Source organism: Sorex fumeus, unplaced genomic scaffold (assembly GCF_029834395.1).
Source record: "Sorex fumeus unplaced genomic scaffold, SorFum_2.1 ptg000122l, whole genome shotgun sequence".
Classification (NCBI taxonomy): Eukaryota; Metazoa; Chordata; class Mammalia; order Eulipotyphla; family Soricidae; genus Sorex; species Sorex fumeus.
Window position 1 is genome coordinate 55726642 of NW_026606179.1, and position 7231 is coordinate 55733872.

The window sequence follows — 7231 nt, forward strand, 5'->3', positions numbered from 1 at the left end:
CTTAGAGAACCCTAAAACCTCTACCAAGAAACTCCTAGAAACAATAGGCTTGTATAGTAAAGTGGCAGGCTATAAAATCAATACCCAAAAATCCATGGCATTCCTATACGCAAATAGTGAAAGAGAAGCAAGTGACATCAAGAAAACAATCCCATTCACAATTGTGCCCCAGAAAATCAAGTATCTAGGAATCAGCTTAACTAAGGAAGTAAAGGACCTGTACAAGGAAAACTACAAAACGCTACTTCAGGAAATAAAAGAGGACACGAGGAAATGGAAAAATATCCCCTGTTCATGGATGGGGAGAATCAACATCATCAAAATGGCAATACTTCCCAAAGCACTATACAAATTCAATGCAATCCCTATAAGGATACCCATGACATTCTTCAAAGAAATGGAGCAAACACTCCTGAAATTTATATGGAACAATAAGCCCCCGCGAATAGCTAAAGCAATTCTTGGGAAAAAGAAAATGGGAGGAATCAACCTCCCTAACCTCAAACTCTACTACAAGACAGTAATAATTAAAACAGCATGGTACTGGAACAAAAGCAGAGCTGCAGACCAATGGAACAGAGTTGAATATACTGACATTTCCTCCCAAACATATAATCATCTAATTTTTGATAAGGGGGCAAGAAAAGTGAAATGGAGCAGGGAAAGCCTCTTCAACAAACTGTGCTGGCAAAATTGGACGGCTACATGCAAAAAAGTGGGCTCAGATCTCTGCCTAACACCATGCACAAAAGTAAGATCAAAATGGATTTATGACCTCAACATCAGACCAGAATCCATAATGTTTATTGAAGACAAAGTCGGCAAAACTCTCCATGATATTGAAGCTAATGGTATCTTCAAAGATGTCACGCCACTGGCTGAGCAAGTGAAAACAGAGATAGACAAATGGGACTATCTTAAACTAAGAAGCTTCTGCACCTCCAAAGAAACAGTGACCAAAATACAAAGACAGCCTACAGAATGGGAAAGGATATTCACCAAGTACACATCCGACAAGGGGTTGATATCAAGGATATACAAGGTACTGGTTAAACTCCACAAGAAGAAATCACCCAACCCCATCAAAAAATGGGGTGAGGAAATGAACAGAAACTTTCGCAAAGAAGAAATTCGAATGGCAAAAAGGCACATGAGAAAATGCTCTACATCACTAATCATCAGAGAGATGCAGATCAAAACCACAATGAGATATCATTTCACACCACAGAGACTGGCCCACATCCACAAGAACAAAAGCAACCGGTGCTGGCGCGGATGTGGCGAGAAAGGGACCCTCCTTCACTGCTGGTGGGAATGCCGGCTGGTCCAACCCTTTTGGAAAACAGTATGGACGACTCTCAAAAAATTAGAATTTGATCTGCCATTTGACCCAGCTATAGCACTCCTGGGAATATATCCCAGAGAGGCAAAAAGGTATAGTCAAAGTGACATCTGCAATTGTTTGTTCATTGCAGCACTCTTTACAATAGCCAGAATCTGGAAAAAACCTGAGTGCCCAAGAACAGATGACTGGTTAAAGAAACTTTGGTACATTTACACAATGGAGTACTATGTAGCTGTTAGAAAAGATGAAGCTATGAAATTTACATACAAGTGGTACTACATGGAAAGTATCATGTTAAGCGAAATGAGTCAGAAAGAGCGGGATAGACACAGAAAGATTGCATTCATCTGGGGAACATAAAGCAACAAAAAGTGAGAGTGACACACAGGAATGGCCGAGATTAGTACCAGGAATTTTGCTCCATGAATGGAAGGCCAGCCACAGGCTCTAGGTGAAAAGGAAGCTCAGATAGAGAAGAGATTACCAAATGAAGGGTGTTGTGAGGGCCCTCCCAGGGTGGGAGAAGCATGCTAAAAGTAGTCGATAGACCAAACATGATTGCCACTCAAAGCCTCTCTTACAAAACACAGTACCCAAAAGAAGAGAGAGAGAACAAGGGGGAATACCCTGCCACAGAGGCAGGATGGGACGGGGGGGGGGGGATGAGGGGGGGGATGCTGGGACCCATGGGGATGGATGACGGGCACTGGTGGAGGTATGGGGACTTGATCATTGTATAGCTGAAACCCAAGCACAAAATTTGTAAGCCTATAACTGTACCTCATGGTTTTTCACTAATAAAAAAAAAAAAAAAAAAAAAAAAAAAAAAAAAAAAAAAAAAGAAACCCTTCGGAGAGGTGAAAAATACTCAGAGATCAATAATGATAAATGTAGTAAGTGCAACAAGACTCACAAAACCCAAGGAAGAAATAGATACCTATTTACTAAGGCAGTGAAAGAAATCTGGTGAGCTTGTCATTCATCTTAAAGACTACGTAAGATTTTATTTAAAGGGTTGCATGATGGATATTCTAAGAAGTGGAAATGTTAATTGGCAGAGATGAAAATGTATAGTGATTATTTTATTTACTTTTTTGGGTCCTGGGATTGCACCTCATACATGCAAAGCACCTTTGAGCTAGATCCCCAGGCCCCTAAGAGTTTCTGCAGAGACCAATTCGAATAATGCCAGGGTACCATGAGGTGGAGTTATTAGAGAAAAACATTGTTTTCTGGTACTGGTCTTCTTCCTGGAACTCTATAAGAAAATTAAGTCTTATATATAATAAAGTGAGTCATTCTTTTCCTAATCGTAACACAGTTAGTATATATCTATGACCAATCCATTTGCACAGGAGAGAAGCTGACTCATTCCATTCAGCGATACTCATTGTGTTTGGAAACCTCAATTAAGAGAGACAGGCCCAGCCTCTGGATAATGAGCAAACACAGAAAATGTGAGTTGTGGCATGGCATGCAATCACCGTGTTTTGAAAAAGCTTAACTGACAGTGATTAGGATAATTTGAGGAATGTGAGACCAAAGATTTTTTGTAACATAAAAGGTAATGAAGAAATGAAAATGCTAGTCAAAGCAAGGTCATGATAGATGACCGAGATTTATTAGCTCATTCATGTAAAGCAAATATACATTATTGTACATACTGGATAATGAGGGTTGTTGGCTCCTCTGAGGAGCAAAAGTAGACCTAGTCTAACCTGGTGAGGAGTGAGACGTATCGCAAATAAGCACAAACTCACGTAAGTTCTTACTAGAGGTTAGTGCTAGGAAGGGAGATGGTGGCCTCAAGTCTGTGACAGCAAGAATTTATGTACCTGGAGGAGAGGAACTTTCAGGTATGGTGAGTTTGGAATTTCCCTTCTCATTAGTGAGAGACTAGTGCATATTTATTTACTTATTTTTTTTTGCTTTTAGGGTCACACCCGGTGATGCTCAGGGGTTACTCCTGGCTCATGCACTCAGGAATTTCTCCTGGTGGTGCTCACGGTACCATATGGGGTTCTGGGAATCGAACCTGTGTCGGCCATGTTGGCTGCGTGCAAGGCAAACGCCCTACCCGCTGTGCTATCGCTCCAGCCCCGACTAGTGCATATTTTAAATCAGGAACTAACTTATGACAGTGACTTCCTGTCGCCTCTTCATAATCATGGTGGCCTTCTTTTACTCATATTAGGGTTACGTTATATTTACTCTGAATTATTATCTTGTAACCCATGTCCAGTGATCATCCAAAAGTTTTGTCCTTCATTCCAGTCCTGATCAAGAATGATCTTGTGAAAATGGTCGTTCTTGCACGAGGGGATCAGTGCAAATACAAATAGCAGTTTCTGTCTTTGTTAGTAGCCCCTGTGTGTTTGCTGCTCAGTATCTACTCTGTCTACCTTCTGTTGTGTATTGTGAAAACAGTTCTACTTGGACACGCCTGGGTGAACTTTCCTAAGTGTCAGAAAGCAAAATTACCGCTCAAATTCAAATTAAACAAAAATAAATGAGTAGAAGCCAAAAGGAAAAGCCATGATTAAAAAAAGTTTCAATGGTTATTATGAATCTACTGTTGAACATATTGTCAAAAAGGTGATTGATGCTTCACTACTTGTAGGTCCTACGTGAGCTTTTCCATTAACGTTTAGTTAACAAGATAGAAGTCTTGTTAAGCAATGTATTGGCATCTTAGTTTTTAAACTGAGACTCCTGGCCAGAATTCACAGAGGTCTAGGAGTAGTTTTGGTGATAGAACAGAGTTCCTTATACTTACTTCCTTGAAAAGGAGTTCCTAAATTTTCTGCTGCTTTATCGATTACATTAAATCCAAGTCCTGTTTAGTTTTCTAACTTCAGATGGAGAACTTGTAAGTTAATAAGTCTGATGACTAATCAGATAGTTCCCGTTTCCAAGTGTCTAGTTACTTGAGTCTCTCTATAATATTCTCAGCTGATCTTGTGTGGGGGAATTGACGTGAGAGCCTTGTCTTGTCTTTCTTTACTGAGCAGACCATAACATGCAAAGCTTGGTAGGAGCAGAAGTCGTTATGAAGAGCAATGAGTATTCTAATCTCAGTTTTGCTCTTCGTATTTACTATTAAAACAAGTGTCTACTGGGAAGAATCAGCCAAGCAGATCTGGGAGTTTTTGAAAATGCTGAAGTCAAGCTAAAAGTGGATAGGTAAATCTTTATCTTGAATGGGGAAATAAACCATAATTTTAACTTTTACGGTTTTAAGTGTTGTGAAATAAATGCCCATAAAAGTCGGGGCTAACACAGAGGGATTTGGAAAAACAAATAGCTGAGCTGCTTTTAGTAAATCCCATTGATAGTGATAAAAACTGTGGAAGAAATTGTAAACAAAAATCTGTAAAAGATTAAGATTTATAGAGGTCTGTGGGGTTTCATTAGACCCATGCATAGGAAAACCCTGCTATCAAACATTGTAATCAGTAGTCACCTATATTTAATTGTTGTCCAGATTTTCTCTGCGATGATAATTGTCTTTTGATTTAGAGTGCTGCTAGGTAGCTCTCCTGCCCGTCCAGTTACTACGCTCTGCCTCAGTGGGCTCCCGACAAGGTGCCATCACAGAGGAGTCAAAATCTCAGCAAGGGAAATACTCGAAGGTTTGCATTCTCTGGTTCCAGTCCAGCCAGTGAAGAATGTCCTGGATTTTTGGAATCATTCTTTTCAGCCTTAGGTGAATGCAAAGTTTTCTTTCTCACAAGTTACAGTCAGATTGCATAGCAGGTAGGGCATTTGCCTTGCACACAGCCAACCCAGGTTCAATTCCTCTGCCCCTCTCAGAGAGGCTGGCAAGCTACTGAGAGTATCCCGCTCACACAGCAAAGCCTGGCAGGATACCCGTGGTGTATTCATTATGCCAAAAACAGTCTCACAATGGAGACGTTACTGGTGCCCACTCGAGCAAATTGATGAACAACGAGAGGGCAGTGATGCAGTGCTACCATGTATTGAATCAGTCAGTAATCATATTTTTTTAAAAAAAATTTACCCGTGGGATATTGCATCTTGAGGAAGTCACAGAAGGTAAACTTACATGATTCCTTGTGTAATATAAAACCAATAAGGTGATTGCTGGTCTTTTCCAGTTTTGGTCATTGGCAGGAGGAGTTGAAATCTTAGTTAAGTGGCTCAACCTTATCTAGATTTAGTTCTGCCTGTAAATTTTGTGTTCCTCTATTAATCTCCATTCCTTCATTAGAAATTGAAAGCTCATGATTCTTTGGTATCAGCTATTAATATGTTGGATAAATCACATTATTCTTTAAACTCTTTTTCTTCTTAAAACAGTTGATCTTTGGATTGTGGATATCAACAGAAAGATCCCCAATTCAATTTGGTGTGTAATTCAGGGAGCAAAACCTATCAATAAATTAAAACATTGAAGTAAGATTAAGAGGCATATATCTAGGAAAGATAAATTCCTTTCTCTTTGTCTACCATGGGACAGAGTAAGAAATTGCTTACTCAACAACTTAAAAAGGCATGATGGTGTAGATCATTTGGACCCTAGGCTTCCAAATCTTCAGTTGAAGCCAAGGATCATATAATGGTAAAGTTTCTTATGACTGCATATTTTACTGATCCAAGGACTGAACCAATGCTATTGAATACATATTTAGTATGTATGTATATAGCTATACATGACATGGATACTCACATGTTCTATGTCATTATATACAAGGCAGACATGTACTGTCCTTCCTCCAGGGATCCCTAGGCTATATACCATTTGGGACTGCCCACGGGTCTCTCCCCTAGGTTGAGAGAGGTACCTTATCTTCACTCCAGGTCCTTGGAGGAGGAAGCCATGCCTTACTTTCCTTCTCTGGAAATCCCAGCAGAATTCACATCCTCTGCTGTAGTCTCCACACACTGCCCGCTTCATGCTTTTCTGGGCCTGTCACCTCCTTCAGTGAGGACAACAGGAGTGAAAGGAGAGGAGTGCTGTGTGCCCAGAACCCACAGAAATGGCTGCCATGTTTAGACATGTCCTCGGAATGCAAGGAATTCTTTGTTCGTGGTCTAATTTTTTTCTTCTTTCGGTTTTGGGACACATCCAGTAGAGTGTAGGGTTTACTCCTGTCTCTGTGCTCTGAGGTCTTATCTGTTGGTGCTCAGTGATAATCTAGGGTCCTGGGGATCCAAGTAGGGTTAGCCGCATGCAAGACAAGCACCTCATCTGCTTGATTACCTCTCAGGCTCCTCTCTTTTCTTTATCTCCTTTTAACATACTTTGAAATCACATGCAATCCAAGTTTGTTGGTTTCTTACCAGGGTGGGAATATACAAATCTTAAAATTGTGGATATCGGGGCTGGAGCAATAGTACAGTGGGGAGGGCGTTTGACTTGCACATGGCTGACCTGGGGTTCAATCCCTGGCATTTTATATGGTCCCTCAAGCACCTCCAGGAGTGATTCCTGAGTGCAGATCCAGGAGTAACCCCTGAGCGTCATCGGGTGTGTGTGACTCAAAAACCCAGAACGACAACAATAAAAAGTGGATTTTTTGGGCAAGAAATATTAGCATTACCACACTGACCCATTCGAGTTTCAATTTCTTAATAAGCCACATCACGTTGTGTCCTGCTCACTGTCTAACTGTAACCCTATGGGTAGTTTTTCTGTTCTTCTCCTTACCCATCCTCCAGTACGTCAGTTCTCCCCAGGTTTCTATCACCATCTTGCAGAAATGCTCCTTGCTTTTCCGAAGTGTTGCTGCCAGGGTCTCTACTGTCGCGCCTTAGCACCATCTGCAGAAGATGCTAGGAGGGGATTTGCACACATTCTGAGTAGGAATTCCACACAACAGGGCAGCACAATTGAATTTTTAAGAGAAAAGCAAGCCATCGGTG